An 18,691-nucleotide genomic window follows, 5' to 3' on the forward strand; every position below is an offset into this window, starting at 1 on the left:
TACCAAATCATTTTCCCTAACCCTCTCACTTTGCACACCACCTCGACCAAAACACCCTATATCTGCCACTCTGTCATCAGACACATTCAACAAACCTTCAAAATACTCATTCCATCTCCTTCTCACATCACCACTACTTGTTATCACCTCCCCATTTACGCCCTTCACTGAAGTTACCATTTGCTCCCTTGTCTTACGCACCCTATTTACCTCCTTCCAGAACATCTTTTTATTCTCCCTAAAATTTACTGATAGTCTCTCACCCCAACTCTCATTTGCCCTTTTTTTCACCTCTTGCACCTTTCTCTTGACCTCCTGTCTCTTTCTTTTATACTTCTCCCACTCAATTGCATTTTTTCCCTGCAAAAATCGTCCAAATGCCTCTCTCTTCTCTTTCACTAATACTCTTACTTCTTCATCCCACCACTCACTACCCTTTCTAAACAGCCCACCTCCCACTCTTCTCATGCCACAAGCATCTTTTGCGCAATCCATCACTGATTCCCTAAATACATCCCATTCCTCCCCCACTCCCCTTACTTCCATTGTTCTCACCTTTTTCCATTCTGTACACAGTCTCTCCTGGTACTTCCCCACACAGGTCTCCTTCCCAAGCTCACTTACTCTCACCACCTTCTTCACCCCAACATTCACTCCTCTTTTCTGAAAACCCATACTAATCTTCACCTTAGCCTCCACAAGATAATGATCAGACATCCCTCCAGTTGCACCTCTCAGCACATTAACATCCAAAAGTCTCTCTTTCGCACGCCTGTCAATTAACACGTAATCCAATAACGCTCTCTGGCCATCTCTCCTACTTACATAGGTATACTTATGTATATCTCGCTTTTTAAACCAGGTATTCCCAATCATCAGTCCTTTTTCAGCACATAAATCTACAAGCTCTTCACCATTTCCATTTACAACACTGAACACCCCATGCATACCAATTATTCCCTCCACTGCCACATTACTCACCTTTGCATTCAAATCACCCATCACTATAACCCGGTCTCGTGCATCAAAACCACTAACACATTCATTCAGCTGCTCCCAAAACACTTGCCTCTCATGATCTTTCTTCTCATGCCCAGGTGCATATGCACCAATAATCACCCACCTCTCTCCATCAACTTTCAATTTTACCCATATTAATCGAGAATTTACTTTCTTACATTCTATCACATACTCCCACAACTCCTGTTTAAGGAGTATTGCTACTCCTTCCCTTGCTCTTGTCCTCTCACTAACCACTGACTTCACTCCCCAGACATTTCCAAACCACTCTTCCCCTTTACCCTTGAGCTTCGTTTCACTCAGAGCCAAAACATCCAGGTTCCTTTCCTCAAACATACTACCTATCTCTCCTTTTTTCACATCTTGGTTACATCCACACACATTTAGGCACCCCACTCTGAGCCTTCGAGGAGGATGATCACTCCCCGCGTGACTCCTTCTTCTGTTTCCCATTTTAGAAAGTTAATACAAGGAGGTAAATAATGTGCTAAAGAAAGAGAACAAAGGAAACATCATTGAAGGGGGAAATGATTATAGGTAGTGAAGTGAGGAGGAGATGGAGTATTTTGAAGGACTGCTGAATGTTTGATGATAGAGTGGCAGATGTAGGGTGTTTGGGTCATGGTGGTATGTGAAGTTAGAGAGTCATGGAGAGTGCTTTGGTGAAAAGAAGAGAGTGATCTGGTGTGCTTTATAAAGTCTAGCACAGCTACAGAGGGAGAATCAGGGAATTATATGGATACTAACTCAGGTATGGAAAGAGAGGGAGTGTTTTTGGAAAGTGACATTAAAAGAGGCACAAACAGGGGTGTAGAAAGAGACAAGAGGAACTGATTCTAGTATAGAAGGAGAGGGTGAAGTAGAAAGTAGAGATCAGAAATCTTTAAGCTGAGATGAGTGCAGAAAGAGACAGAGACACTGTCTCAGATGCAGAGGAAGAGGAAGGAGTAGAAAGTGGATGCCAGAGAACTCTCTCAGGCCCAACCACAGATGTCTGAGATGCATTAGAAAACAGAAAATTCACAGGTTTAAAGAGTCTGAAAATAGAAAATTCATGGGGTGTAAAGAGTGTATATATATATATTTTTATATTTTATTATACTTTGTCGCTGTCTCCCGCGTTTGCGAGGTAGCGCAAGGAAACAGACGAAAGAAATGGCCCAACCCCCCCCCATACACATGTATATACATACGTCCACACACGCAAATATACATACCTACACAGCTTTCCATGGTTTACCCCAGACGCTTCACATGCCCTGCTTCAATCCACTGACAGCACGTCAACCCCGGTATACCACATCGCTCCAATTCACTCTATTCCTTGCCCTCCTTTCACCCTCCTGCATGTTCAGGCCCCGATCACACAAAATCTTTTTCACTCCATCTTTCCACCTCCAATTTGGTCTCCCTCTTCTCCTTGTTCCCTCCACCTCCGACACATATATCCTCTTGGTCAATCTTTCCTCACTCATCCTCTCCATGTGCCCAAACCACTTCAAAACACCCTCTTCTGCTCTCTCAACCACGCTCTTTTTATTTCCACACATCTCTCTTACCCTTACGTTACTCACTCGATCAAACCACCTCACACCACACACTGTCCTCAAACATCTCATTTCCAGCACATCCATCCTCCTGCGCACAACTCTATCCATAGCCCACGCCTCGCAACCATACAACATTGTTGGAACCACCATTCCTTCAAACATACCCATTTTTGCTTTCCGAGATAATGTTCTCGACTTCCACACATTCTTCAAGGCTCCCAGAATTTTCGCCCCCTCCCCCACCCTATGATCCACTTCCGCTTCCATGGTTCCATCCGCTGCCAGATCCACTCCCAGATATCTAAAACACTTCACTTCCTCCAGTTTTTCTCCATTCAAACTATATATATATATATATATAGTTTAATTTAATTTAATTTGTTTATGGATGGGGTTGTTAGGGAGGTAAATGCAAGAGTTTTGGAAAGAGGGGCAAGTATGAAGTCTGTTGGGGATGAGAGAGCTTGGGAAGTGAGTCAGTTGTTGTTCGCTGATGATACAGCGCTGGTGGCTGATTCATGTGAGAAACTGCAGAAGATGGTGACTGAGTTTGGTAAAGTGTGTGGAAGAAGAAAGTTAAGAGTAAATGTGAATAAGAGCAAGGTTATTAGGTACAGTAGGGGTGAGGGTCAAGTCAATTGGGAGGTGAGTTTGAATGGAGAAAAACTGGAGGAAGTGAAGTGTTTTAGATATCTGGGAGTGGATCTGTCAGCGGATGGAACCATGGAAGCGGAAGTGGATCATAGGGTGGGGGAGGGGGCGAAAATTTTGGGAGCCTTGAAAAATGTGTGGAAGTCGAGAACATTATCTCGGAAAGCAAAAATGGGTATGTTTGAAGGAATAGTGGTACCAACAATGTTGTATGGTTGCGAGGCGTGGGCTATGGATAGAGATGTGCGCAGGAGGATGGATGTGCTGGAAATGAGATGTTTGAGGAAAATGTGTGGTGTGAGGTGGTTTGATCGAGTAAGTAACGTAAGGGTAAGAGAGATGTGTGGAAATAAAAAGAGCGTGGTTGAGAGAGCAGAAGAGGGTGTTTTGAAATGGTTTGGGCACATGGAGAGAATGAGTGAGGAAAGATTGACCAAGAGGATATATGTGTCGGAGGTGGAGGGAACGAGGAGAAGAGGGAGACCAAATTGGAGGTGGAAAGATGGAGTGAAAAAGATTTTGTGTGATCGGGGCCTGAACATGCAGGAGGGTGAAAGGAGGGCAAGGAATAGAGTGAATTGGAGCGATGTGGTATACAGGGGTTGACGTGCTGTCAGTGGATTGAATCAAGGCATGTGAAGCGTCTGGGGTAAACCATGGAAAGCTGTGTAGGTATGTATATTTGCGTGTGTGGACGTGTGTATGTACATGTGTATGGGGGGGGGGTTGGGCCATTTCTTTCGTCTGTTTCCTTGCGCTACCTCGCAAACGCGGGAGACAGCGACAAAGTATAAAAAAAAAAAAAAAAAAAAAAAAAAAAATATATATATATATATATATATATATATTATGCTCAGGTTATGTGCATATATGTCAAGACTGGCATATTATACTGGCAAAAATGTAGGTTTAGTCGTCCTAGGAAATGTCAAGACTGGCTTGAGAAAAGTAAATGCCTCTGTGGAGAAGAATAAGGATTTTATTTCTCATAATTATGCAGTTAGTTTAAGCACTGTCTGAATGAGTGCTGATAGGACCACCTTATATCCTGGAGAGTGAGACAGATTTACAGTAGAAGCCAGTTTTTGAACCCAGATGCAGGGCCATACAAAGGCAGAGAAGAACACCCATTGAAGGAAATGATGCTGGCTTCCCTCTGCAAAATGATAAAGGAACTGAAAGCACTCTGCCAAACTCATCAGAACTTAGTATTCCCCATAGTAACACAGAAAAGAATCCTGTAATTATCTACTTGCACTGGGTGGGGAGGGAGTTTTACTGGTGCAGGGTCTCTTTTCTTGAAAATTTTCTACTTCCATACAGCCTCTAAGATTTATGTATGCTGTATATGTTAACTATGTCCTCAGTCATCATATCCCATTCATCCACTTCTCTTATTCTATAGATCTTTCTTAACAAATTTCTTGTTATGTCCTTGATCTCTGTCCCTTCATCTCTCGAAGAACTGTTCACCGTTTTTGTCGTCAGTGTGTTTTAAAAACTTAAAAAATTTGTGAGTGTCAGTAAACTTCAGGGAGAATTACATGTTTTGGAAGGAGGTAAATAATGTGCTAAAGAAAGAGAACAAAGGAAACATCATTGAAGGGGGAAATGATTATAGGTAGTGAAGTGAGGAGGAGATGGAGTATTTTGAAGGACTGCTGAATGTTTGATGATAGAGTGGCAGATGTAGGGTGTTTGGGTCATGGTGGTATGTGAAGTTAGAGAGTCATGGAGAGTGCTTTGGTGAAAAGAAGAGAGATGGTGAAAGTCTTATGCAAGACAAAGTGTGGCAAGGTGGCTGGAGTGGATGGCATTGCAGTTGAATTTATTAAGAATGGGGATGACTGTTGTTGATTGGTTGATAAGGATTTTCAGTGAGATGCCTGAGGATTGGCAGAATGCATGTATAAAGGCAAGGTGGATAAAGTTGAGTGTTCAAACTACAGAGGTATAAGTTTGTTGAATATACCTGATAAGTTGCATGGGAGGGTATTGATTAAGAGTGGTAACGTATGTACAGAGCATTAGATTAGGAAGGAGCAGTGTAGTTTCAGAAGTGGTAGTCGATGTTTGATCGGGTGTTTGCTTTAAAGAATGTGTGGGAGAAATACTTAAAAAATAGATGGATTTGTTTGTGGCAAATATGGATCTGAAGAAGGCTTATGATAGGATAGATAGAGATGCTTTATGGAAGGTCTTAAGAATATATGGTGTGGGAGGAAAGCCACTGGAAGCAGTGATGAAATTTTATAAAGGATGTAAATCTTGTGTATGATTTAGGAAGAAAGGAGAGTGATTGGTTCCAAGTGAAGGCTGGTCTGCAGCAGGGGTATGTGATGTCACCATGATTATTCAATTTGTTTATATGTATGGGGTTGTGAGGGAGGAAAATGCAAGTCTTGGAGAGAGGGGTGAGTATGCAGTCTGTTGGGAATGAGAGGGCTTAGAATTAAGTCAATTGTTGTTTACTGATGATACAGCACTGGCGGCAGATTCGAGTGAAAACTGCGGAAGTTGGTGATTAAGTTTGAGAAAGCTGAGAGTGAATGTAAATGAAAGCAAGGTTATTAGGTTCAGCAGAGTTGAGGGACAAGTTAGTTGGGGTGTCTGTTTAAGTGGAGAAAAAGTGGAGGAAATGAAGTGTTCAAGATATCTGGGAGTGGACATGGCAGCAAATGGAACTATGGAAGCAGAGTGAGTCATATGGTAGGGGAGGGGGTGAAGGTTCTGGAAGCACTGAAGATTGTGTAGAAAGAGAGAGAGAGAGCTATCAGGAAGGGCAGAGATGAATGTTTGATGGAATTGTCGTCCCAACAATATCATATAAATGCGAGGCATGGGCTGTAGATTGGGCTATGCAGAGGAGGGTGGATGTGTTGGAAAATAGAACTTTGGGGGAAAATTTTTTTTATGTTAGGTGGTTTGATTGAATAAGTAATGAAAGGGTAAGGAAGATGTGTGGAAATAAAGAAACATGGTTGAGAAAGCTGAAGAGGGTGTGCTGAATTGGTTTGGACATACGGAGAGAATGAGTGTAGAAAGGTTGGCTAAGAGGATATGTGAGCCAGAAGTGAAGGGAACAAGAATGGGGAGACCAAATTGGAGATGGGAGGATGGAGTGAAAAACATTTTGAGAGTTTGGGGCCTGAACATGCATGAGGGTGAAAGGTGTGCTCAAGATAGAGTGAATTGGAACAATTTGGTAGACTGGGGTCAACTTGCTGTCAATGGACTGAATCAGGGCATGTGAAAAGTTCCAAGTAAACCATGGAAATGTCTATGTATCCTGGATGTGGATAGAGAGCTGCTCTTTAACTGACCGTTTATTCTTTATGAAAATATGGAAAAGTTTTGGATTTTCTCCTTTGTTTTCATTTGTTAACTTGCTATACTCATTCCTTGCTCTTTCATACCTTAGTGCTGGGTGACTGGTCTGCTGCCTTTATCTTCATTACAGCATATCTTGAGGCTCTTTTGCTTTTTTGACATCTTTGATTACCACATTCCTCCCTTATTGTCAACCAACCCCCTTTATTTAAGGATAGAGATATTTACATTTCAACTACTTAATTGTAAATTTCATAGAACCTTTCACAACAATACCCAGGATTTAGGAAAGCATACTCCACTTCCCCAGTGTACGATATTATAGAAATTAAGCTGTGTAAGTTCTGTAAAGTTTCCATGATTAAATCTCTTTATATCTTGCCTTATCCTTGGTCTTTTAACTTTTTTTTTTTAACACCTAATCAAACATGTGATCCTGTGTGTGTATACTTATGTATGCAAATGTGGTTAAAGATTCACACATACATATTAGCATATATATATATATATATATATATATATATATATATATATATTCTGGGAGCCTTGAAGAATGTGTGGAAGTCGAGAACATTATCTCGGAAAGCAAAAATGGCTATGTTTGAAGGAATGGTGGTTCCAACAATGTTGTATGGTTGCGAGGCGTGGGCTATGGATAGAGTTGTGCGCAGGAGGATGGATGTGCTGGAAATGAGATGTTTGAGGACAATGTGTGGTGTGAGGTGGTTTGATCGAGTAAGTAACATAAGGGTAAGAGAGATGTGTGGAAATAAAAAGAGCGTGGTTGAGAGAGCAGAAGAGGGTGTTTTGAAATGGTTTGGGCACATGGAGAGAATGAGTGAGGAAAGATTGACCAAGAGGATATATGTGTCGGAGGTGGAGGGAACAAGGAGAAGTGGGAGACCAAATTGGAGGTGGAAAGATGGAGTGAAAAAGATTTTGTGTGATCGGGGCCTGAACATGCAGGAGGGTGAAAGGAGGGCAAGGAATAGAGTGAATTGGATCAATGTGGTATACCGGGGTTGACGTGCTGTCAGTGGGTTGAATCGGGGCATGTGAAGTGTCTGGGGTAAACCATGGAAAGCTGTGTAGGTATGTATATTTGCGTGTGTGGACGTATGTATATACATGTGTATGGGGGTGGGTTGGGCCATTTCTTTCGTCTGTTTCCTTGCGCTACCTCGCAAACGCGGGAGACAGCAAAAAAAAAAAAAAAATCTATGATTTGCATGTATATTTATATGAGGGGATATATTTTTCATTGCACATGGAGTTTGATTGTTTGTACTCTTATTGGAATGATTTCTGTGAAATTTACTTACGGGTTGAGTATTGCTACCTCACATTTTCTTGAATGAGTTTTTAGAAATTGATTTCACTATTTGCTTGATTCATTAATGCAGTGCTGCATAGAGACTGATTTTGAATGTGTATCCATCCTGATGCTTAAATTCTAGATTAAGTTTACTAATTTGCAGTGTTATTGCTGTCCATATGTTCTCAATTTGCCCTAAGCTTTGCTAAAGCCTAAAGAAATTTTCTTAATGCACTTAAAGAGACATTTTTCTTATTTGTTTTGAAGAGTGAATAGAATGGATCAGTACATTAAGCAGGTATTGTTGCTGTTAATTGACAGCTTACATATTTGCAGCATGACTTTTCATATTTACCACACCGTAAGTGCTATTTTTTGTAATTTTAGTAGCATTATGTGCTTCCAGCTTTTCAAAACTATTACCTGTGATTTTATTTCATCAACATGCCAAAGTGTTTGTAGATATATAAACAACACGTACATGTATGATTTTCTATGTATCAGTGTTTTCTAAATACTGTTTGTATTTTTTCATGGATAACATGTGTTTACCTCAGTTACTGTTAAATGAATTAAGGATATTATATTGTATTCAGACTTCAAAAACAAGTTTCAGGATTCACACTACACATAAGAGATCATATCACACATATATATCAGCTGGCCATGGTGACTGCAGAAGCCTATTGTGTACATGGTACATATGCCAGCATAATATACTGTATCACCATGCCAGAAACAGTATCAATCCTCAGAACAGGTGTGTTTCAAGTTACTGATTGAGGAAAAGCAACACTTCGTAATGCTCAGTTGAGCTAGAATTATACCATGACTTATTAATATTCTGTTACTCACTATAGGGTTGAAGTTGGCTCAAGGCACTGATTATTGTGTAGGCATTGTAAGTAACTAATTACTGTTGTTTTGTATCCCAACATCCCAGTGTCTGTTGTAGAATCTTCTGTTGACATCTCATCCTGTTTTCTTTTTCTTTTTTGTTTTTGTGCCCCGTAAATTCCCTGGGACGAATTTAGGCTGAGGTTGATGTAAGTACTCCTTCCCACCGTTCCCTCTGGGTGTTTGGTTTTTATGTAACTTAAATGTTTGAACCGGTTTGTTTTTGGTATGTCTCCTTCCAAGCCTACCTGAACATTTTAATTGGCTTGGCACAGGCTAATGATTTGCCAGTTAAGGGTATCAAGGCATGAATTAAAGGATCAACAGAAGATAGTAACAACTCACCCTTTTTCTTGGGGAGTTATGTTTAAAATTCTATTAAATGAAACATAGAAAATCTGTACATTTTCAGTATCATTTCTGCAAAGCGTAATCTTTAGAAATGTTCTTGGATGGTTTGCATAATCATTTTGCATTGAAGACAGACTCTTTGTTGTAAAAAAGAAAAAAAAACATTGAACCAGATTATTTGACTGTAAGAGGATGAACCTTGTCATCTGTTAATCTCCAATATTGTGATATGTCATGCATCATACTGGGAAATTTCAGAAATGGAACCAATATCTGCTTATCTTTAGATTAATTTGTAAACACTTCATTTCAGTTAGTTTTCCAAATTCTCTTGTTGAATACATGTTTCTGCTGTGCACATAGAAAATAACACACACACACACACACACACACACACACACACACACACACACACAGGCCTTTGTGGTGTAGTGGTTAGTGTTATTGACCATGAGTCACTACGCACCAGCCCAGGATCGGACCAGCAATCGACCTACACCCATTCCAAATGTTTATCCTTCCTATGGGACTGGTTGATAAATGTGCACATATATATACAAATAAAGACATAGTACAGATGTACAAGGTTAAGAGACAGGGCATTCACTTTGCAAAGTGAATGCCCAGAGTCTTGCTACTCTCAGAAAAAGAAAAAAAAAAAAGTGCTGTGAATGTAAGGCTATCAGTGGCTGACTTGGGACACTGAGTAAATGTATTGAGAAAAGTATGAAATGATGCAAAGAAGTGTCACTGTGAGTAATTATTTTGATGGTAAAATATATACAAACTGATGGCAACACTGAAAACAATAGGATAAAACCATTTGTATACCAGCTTTATCACATTTTCTTACTAATAAGGGAGAGCAGTTTAAGACCTCTACACTGCCTGAACCAAGAAAATAAGAGGATATTAAATGTAAGTAGGGGAATTGTTCCAAGTTAGTTCAAACAGCAGACTAAAGCAGGTGTCAAGTGATACCTGCTTATCACACATTAAAGTTGTTCAATTTAACTTTCTTTTCATTTTGGTATAAGCTAGAAATGGATATAAACTAGGGAGAATGTCAAGAACAGGCATTGTGATGATCCACTAAATGGAAGCAAGAGGAAGTGATAAAACATGTATCACCAGAGAACAAGAGTTTGATGGTTGAAATATTAAAACAATAGGATCAAGTTATTAAGACAATAATAGATAGAAGTAGAAAAGTAAAAAATCAATTTAAAGGTCATGAAATGAAAGAGGAACTTGGGGAATTTTGATTTATGATTAATGGCTGGCACTTTACTAGTGTGAGGCACTAAAGGCTAAGAAGCGGCACTGGAGTTTACTAGTTATGGAGACTATTGCCTTGGCCACCCTCTTGAGGGAGTTCAAGAAGAGAAGAGGCATCAGAGATATAGATAGATTGATAAATGATCATGAGTACAGATTGGAATCATTTGAGAGAATTGTTAAAGCACATAACCAGAGGAATGAAGATCAGAAAAGATAAAAGAGTGTGGGAGGTCAGAAGGGGTTATTCTAGATGCTCTAGAGGCTGTTGAACTAAGGGCAATGCTCAAAACTTTGAATATAGGTACTGTTGAAAGTAGTGGTGATGGAGGTGCAGTTTTTTTTTAGGATAGGCAGCAGACTTGCAGCTTGTATATTGATGCATGGTACAAGAACCTAGTAACACTGAAACTGAGGTGCCCAGAGTGCTAAGTGAAGCTATAGATAGAATGATGTATACTGTTAGAAACAGAAGAGCAGAAGAATTAGCAAAACTTATGGTCTGGTGGAGGAGAAACTGAGAAAAGTGCTGAGCATTCAAGACAGTTACTTAGGAAAAACAGAGATTGTAAAGCCAAATTCATACAGGTTGATGACTGGCACTGATGGACTCCGTTGCAGGTTGGGTGGCACTGTAATTAGAAAGTTTAGTTTATCAGGTGCTCAAAAGATGTAGATTAATTATTATTTTTGGGCTGGATGGCAAGCAAACACTGTATGAAGAGGAAATGATATCAAATATTTCAGGATCATCTGCATGGTCCTCTAGAGTTAGCTAAAAGTTGCTAAGTTTCCATCCTTGAAAACTCACAAGAATATGCACTCATTGGCATGGCTGGAGGATGACTGACTTTGGGGAGAAATTATCTCACAGCGCCACCTGAGTCACCACCCAGGCTTGGTGCATGGTCAAGAAACTGAGGCATGAAACTCAAAGTGTAAATATCCATTTGGTCCATAGGCATCACTCAGCTCATGCAAGCATCCATCTGAGGGGTTAAAAGAGCAGAGTTGAAGTAAGACATGTCCCACCAGCTGCCCCTCTCAGCACATGTACATCCAGAATTCTCTTACATGCCTATCAATTGATATGTAATCAAATGATTCCTGTTGACCATCTCTTCTACTCTCATATGTATACTTGTGTATATCTCTCTTTTTAAGCCAGGTATTCCCATTTCCAGTCTTGTTTCAGCACACAACTCCACAAGCTCCTCACTATATCCATTCATAATGCAGAATACCCCTATGCAAACCAATTATACCCTCAACTGCCACATTACTCACATTTGCATTTAAAACACCCATCACTGATACCCTGTCTCGTGCACCAGAACTGCTGACACAATCACTCAGATGCTTCCAAAACACTTGTCTCATGATCTTTCTTCATGTGGCCAGGTGTATAAGCACCAATAATCACCCATCTCTCGCCATCCACTTCTGAGTTTTACGTACATCAATCTATAATTCTTACATTCTGTCACACATTCCCACAACTTATGCTTCAGTAGGAGTGCTACTCATTCCTTAGCTCTTGTCTTCTCACCAACCTCTGACTTTACATTGAAGACCTTTTCAAACCATTCAACCCCTTTACCCTTGAGCTTCGCTTCACTCAGAGCCAGAACATCAATGTTTCTTTCCTCGAATGTACCACCTATCTATCCTCTCTTCTCTTCTTGGTCATATCTACATACATTCAGACATCCCGATCTGAGCCTTTGAGGAGGATAAGCACTCTCTGCCTGGCTCCTATATATATATATATTTTTTTTCCCGCTGTCTCCCGCATTTGCGAGGTAGCGCAAGGAAACAGACGAACGAAATGGCCCAACCCACCCCCATACACATGTATATACATACGTCCACACACGCAAATATACATACCTACACAGCTTTCCATGGTTTACCCCAGACGCTTCACATGCCCTGATTCAATCCCCTGACAGCACGTCAACCCCGGTATACCACATCGATCCAATTCACTCTATTCCTTGCCCGCCTTTCACCCTCCTGCATGTTCAGGCCCCGATCACTCAAAATCTTTTTCACTCCACCTTTCCACCTCCAATTTGGTCTCCCACTTCTCCTCGTTCCCTCCACCTCCGACACATATATCCTCTTGGTCAATCTTTCCTCACTCATTCTCTCCATGTGCCCAAACCATTTCAAAACACCCTCTTCTGCTCTCTCAACGACGCTCTTTTTATTTCCACACATCTCTCTTACCCTTACATTACTTACTCGATCAAACCACCTCACACCACACATTGTCCTCAAACATCTCATTTCCAGCACATCCACCCTCTTGCGCACAACTCTATCCATAGCCCACGCCTCGCAACCATACAACATTGTTGGAACCACTATTCCTTCAAACATACCCATTTTTGCTTTCCAAGATAATGTTCTCAACTTCCACACATTCTTCAAGGCTCCCAGGATTTTCGCCCCCTCCCCCACCCTATGATTCACTTCCGCTTCCATGGTTCCATCCGCTGCCAGATCCACTCCCAGATATCTAAAACACTTTACTTCCTTCAGTTTTTCTCCATTCAAACTTACCTCCCAATTATATATATATATATATATATATATATCCCTGGGGATAGGGGAGAAAGAATACTTCCACGTATTCCCTGCGTGTCGTAGAAGGCGACTAAAAGGGGAGGGAGCGGGGGGCTGGAAATCCTCCCCTCTCACTTTTTTTTTTTTTTTAATTTTCCAAAAGAGGGAACAGAGAAGGGGCCCAGGTGAGGATATTCCCTCAAGGGCCCAGTCCTCTGTTCTCAACGCTACCTCGCTAATGCGGGAAATGGCGAATAGTATGAAAGAAAAAAGAAAAGAAGATATATATATATATATATATATATATATATATATATATATATATATATATATATATATATATATATGGCTCTGAGTGAAACGAAGCTCAAGGGTAAAGGGGAAGAGTGGTTTGGAAATGTCTGGGGAGTGAAGTCAGGGGTTAGTGAGAGGACAAGAGCAAGGGAAGGAGTAGCAATACTCCTGAAACAGGAGTTGTGGGAGTATGTGATAGAATGTAAGAAAGTAAATTCTCGATTAATATGGGTAAAATTGAAAGTTGATGGAGAGAGGTGGGTGATTATTGGTGCATATGCACCTGGGCATGAGAAGAAAGATCATGAGAGGCAAGTGTTTTGGGAGCAGCTAAATGAGTGTGTTAGCGGTTTTGATGCACGAGACCGGGTTATAGTGATGGGTGATTTGAATGCAAAGGTGAGTAATGTGGCAGTTGAGGGAATAATTGGTATGCATGGGGTGTTCAGTGTTGTAAATGGAAATGGTGAAGAGCTTGTAGATTTATGTGCTGAAAAAGGACTGATGATTGGGAATACCTGGTTTAAAAAGCGAGATATACATAAGTATACTTATGTAAGTAGGAGAGATGGCCAGAGAGCGTTATTGGATTACGTGTTAATTGACAGGCGTGCGAAAGAGAGACTTTTGGATGTTAATGTGCTGAGAGGTGCAACTGGAGGGATGTCTGATCATTATCTTGTGGAGGCTAAGGTGAAGATTAGTATGGGTTTTCAGAAAAGAGGAGTGAATGTTGGGGTGAAGAAGGTGGTGAGAGTAAGTGAGCTTGGGAAGGAGACCTGTGTGGGGAAGTACCAGGAGAGACTGTGTACAGAATGGAAAAAGGTGAGAACAATGGAAGTAAGGGGAGTCGGGGAGGAATGGGATGTATTTAGGGAATCAGTGATGGATTGCGCAAAAGATGCTTGTGGCATGAGAAGAGTGGGAGGTGGGCTGTTTAGAAAGGGTAGTGAGTGGTGGGATGAAGAAGTAAGAGTATTAGTGAAAGAGAAGAGAGAGGCATTTGGACGATTTTTGCAGGGAAAAAATGCAATTGAGTGGGAGAAGTATAAAAGAAAGAGACAGGAGGTCAAGAGAAAGGTGCAAGAGGTGAAAAAAAGGGCAAATGAGAGTTGGGGTGAGAGACTATCAGTAAATTTTAGGGAGAATAAAAAGATGTTCTGGAAGGAGGTAAATAGGGTGCGTAAGACAAGGGAGCAAATGGGAACTTCAGTGAAGGGCGTAAATGGGGAGGTGATAACAAGTAGCGGTGATGTGAGAAGGAGATGGAATGAGTATTTTGAAGGTTTGTTGAATGTGTCTGATGACAGAGTGGCAGATATAGGGTGTTTTGGTCGAGGTGGTGTGCAAAGTGAGAGGGTTAGGGAAAATGATTTGGTAAACAGAGAAGAGGTAGTAAAAGCTTTGCGGAAGATGAAAGCCGGCAAGGCAGCAGGTTTGGATGGTATTGCAGTGGAATTTATTAAGAAAGGGGGTGACTGTATTGTTGACTGGTTGGTAAGGTTATTTAATGTATGTATGACTCATGGTGAGGTGCCTGAGGATTGGCGGAATGCGTGCATAGTGCCATTGTACAAAGGCAAAGGGGATAAGAGTGAGTGCTCAAATTACAGAGGTATAAGTTTGTTGAGTATTCCTGGTAAATTATATGGGAGGGTATTGATTGAGAGGGTGAAGGCATGTACAGAGCATCAGATTGGGGAAGAGCAGTGCGGTTTCAGAAGTGGTAGAGGATGTGTGGATCAGGTGTTTGCTTTGAAGAATGTATGTGAGAAATACTTAGAAAAGCAAATGGATTTGTATGTAGCATTTATGGATCTGGAGAAGGCATATGATAGAGTTGATAGAGATGCTCTGTGGAAGGTATTAAGAATATATGGCGTGGGAGGCAAGTTGTTAGAAGCAGTGAAAAGTTTTTATCGAGGATGTAAGGCATGTGTACGTGTAGGAAGAGAGGAAAGTGATTGGTTCTCAGTGAATGTAGGTTTGCGGCAGGGGTGTGTGATGTCTCCATGGTTGTTTAATTTGTTTATGGATGGGGTTGTAAGGGAGGTAAATGCAAGAGTCCTGGAAAGAGGGGCAAGTATGAAGTCTGTTGGGGATGAGAGAGCTTGGGAAGTGAGTCAATTGTTGTTCGCTGATGATACAGCGCTGGTGGCTGATTCATGTGAGAAACTGCAGAAGCTGGTGACTGAGTTTGGTAAAGTGTGTGGAAGAAGAAAGTTGAGAGTAAATGTGAATAAGAGCAAGGTTATTAGGTACAGTAGGGGTGAGGGTCAAGTCAATTGGGAGGTGAGTTTGAATGGAGAAAAACTGGAGGAAGTGAAGTGTTTTAGATATCTGGGAGTGGATCTGTCAGTGGATGGAAGCGGAAGTGGATCATAGGGTGGGGGAGGGGGCGAAAATTTTGGGAGCCTTGAAAAATGTGTGGAAGTCGAGAACATTATCTCGGAAAGCAAAAATGGGTATGTTTGAGGGAATAGTGGTTCCAACAATGCTGTATGGTTGCGAGGCGTGGGCTATGGATAGAGATGTGCGCAGGAGGATGGATGTGCTGGAAATGAGATGTTTGAGGACAATGTGTGGTGTGAGGTGGTTTGATCGAGTAAGTAACGTAAGGGTAAGAGAGATGTGTGGAAATAAAAAGAGCGTGGTTGAGAGAGCAGAAGAGGGTGTTTTGAAATGGTTTGGGCACATGGAGAGAATGAGTGAGGAGAGATTGACCAAGAGGATATATGTGTCGGAGGTGGAGGGAACGAGGAGAAGAGGGAGACCAAATTGGAGGTGGAAAGATGGAGTGAAAAAGATTTTGTGTGATCGGGGCCTGAACATGCAGGAGGGTGAAAGGAGGGCAAGAAATAGAGTGAATTGGAGTCATGTGGTATACAGGGGTTGACGTGCTGTCAGTGGATTGAAGCAAGGCATGTGAAGCGTCTGGGGTAAACCATGGAAAGCTGTGTAGGTATGTATATTTGCGTGTGTGGACGTGTGTATGTACATGTGTATGGGGGGGGGGGGTTGGGCCATTTCTTTCGTCTGTTTCCTTGCGCTACCTCGCAAACGCGGGAGACAGCGACAAAGTATAAAAAAAAAAAAAAAAAATATATATATATATATATATATATATGTATATATATGTGTACATTGAGATGTATAGGTATGTATATTCGCGTGTGTGGACGTGTATGTATATACATGTGTATGTGGGTGGGTTGGGCCATTTCTTTCGTCTGTTTCCTTGCGCTACCTCGCAAACGCAGGAGACAGCGACAAAGCTTTAGCGAGGTAGCGCAAGGAAACAGACAAAAGAATGGCCCAACCCGCCCACATACACATGTATATACATACACGTCCACACACGCAAATGTACATACCTATACATCTCAATGTACACATATATATACACACACAGACATATACATATATACACATGTACATAATTCATACTGTCTGCCTTTATTTGTTCCCATCGCCACCTCGCCACACATGGAATAACGACCCCCTCCCCCCTCATGTGTGCGAGGTAGTGCTAGGAAAAGACACCAAAGGCCCCATTCGTTCACACTCAGTCTCCAGCTGTCATGTAATAATGCACCGAAACCACAGCTTCCCGTCCACATTCAGGCCCCACACAACCCTCCATGGTTCACCCCAGACGCTTCACATGCCCTTGTTCATTCCATTGACAGCACGTCGACCCCGGTACACCACATCGTTCCAATTCACTCCATTCCGTGATATATATATATATATATATATATATATATATATATATATATATATATATATATATATATATATAATCACCTCCCCATTTGCCCCCTTCACTGAAGTTCCCATTTGCTCCCTTGTCTTACGCACTTTATTTACCTCCTTCCAGAACATCTTTTTATTCTCCCTAAAATTTAATGATACTCTCTCACCCAAACTCTCATTTGCCCTATTTTTCAACTCTTGCACCTTTCTCTTGACCTCCTGTCTCTTTCTTTTATACATCTCCCACTCATTTGCATTTTTTCCCTGCAAAAATCATGCAAATGCCTCTCTCTCCTCTTTCACTAATAATCTTACGTCTTCATCCCACCACTCACTACCCTTTCTAATCAACCCACCTCCCACGCTTCTCATGCCACAAGCACCTTTTGCGCAAGCCATCACTGCTTCCCTAAATACGTCCCATTCCTCCCCCACTCCCCTTACCTCCTTTGTTCTCACCTTTTTTCCATTCCGTACTCAGTCTCTCCTGGTACTTCCTCACACAAGTCTCCTTCCCAAGCTCACTTACTCTCACCACCCTCTTCACCCCAACATTCTCTCTTCTTTTCTGAAAACCTCTGCAAATCTTCACCTTCGCCTCCACAAGATAATGATCAGACATCCCTCCAGTTGCACCTCTCAGCACATTAACATCCAAAAGTCTCTCTTTCACGCGCCTGTCAATTAACACATAATCCAATAACGCTCTCAGGCCATCTCTCCTACTTACATATGTATACTTATGTATATCTCGCTTTTTAAACCGGGTATTCCCAATCACCAGTCCTTTTTCAGCACATAAATCTACAAGCTCTTCACCATTTCCATTTACAACACTGAACACCCCATGTATACCAATTATTCCCTCAACTGCCACATTACTCACCTTTGCATTCAAATCACCCATCACTATAACCCAGTCTTGTGCATCAAAACCACTAACACACTCATTCAGCTGCTCCCAAAACACTTGCCTCTCATGATCTTTCTTCTCATGCCCAGGTGCATATGCACCAATAATCACCCATCTCTCTCCATCAACTTTCAGTTTTACCCATATTAATCTAGAATTTACTTTCTTACATTCTATCGCATACTCCCACAACTCCTGTTTCAGGAGTAGTGCTACTCCTTCCCTTGCTCTTGTCCTCTCACTAACCCCTTACTTTACTCCCAAGACATTCCCAAACCACTCTTCCCCTTTACCCTTAAGCTTAATAATAATAATAATAATAATAATTATGATAATGATAATAATAATGATAATGATAATAGTATATGGAATATATGGAATCTGTTAAAAAAGTGGGTGACTGTATTATTGACTGGTTGGTAAGGTTATTTAATGTATGTATGACTCATGGTGAGGTGCCTGAGGATTGGCAGAATGCGTGCATAGTGCCATTGTACAAAGGCAAAGGGGATAAGAGTGAGTGCTCAAATTACAGAGGTATAAGTTTGTTGAGTATTCCTGGTAAATTATATGGGAGGGTATGGATTGAGAGGGTGAAGGCATGTACAGAGCATCAGATTGGAGAAGAGCGGTGTGGTTTCAGAAGTGGTAGAGGATGTGTGGATCAGGTGTTTGCTTTGAAGAATGTATTTGAGAAATACTTAGAAAAGCAAATGGATTTGTATGTAGCATTTATGGATCTGGAGAAGGCATATGATAGAGTTG

At 41.2% G+C, this 18,691-nt stretch overlaps 1 protein-coding gene across 7 annotated transcripts in view; it reads left to right on the forward strand.

The window, feature by feature from the left end:
- LOC139766567 (uncharacterized) overlaps positions 1–18,691 on the forward strand; it is a 143,603-nt gene that overhangs the window by 76,531 nt on the left and 48,381 nt on the right. The gene's annotated exons all lie outside the window — the stretch shown is intronic.

This window comes from Panulirus ornatus, chromosome 58, assembly GCF_036320965.1.
Source record: "Panulirus ornatus isolate Po-2019 chromosome 58, ASM3632096v1, whole genome shotgun sequence".
Taxonomy (NCBI): domain Eukaryota; kingdom Metazoa; phylum Arthropoda; class Malacostraca; order Decapoda; family Palinuridae; genus Panulirus; species Panulirus ornatus.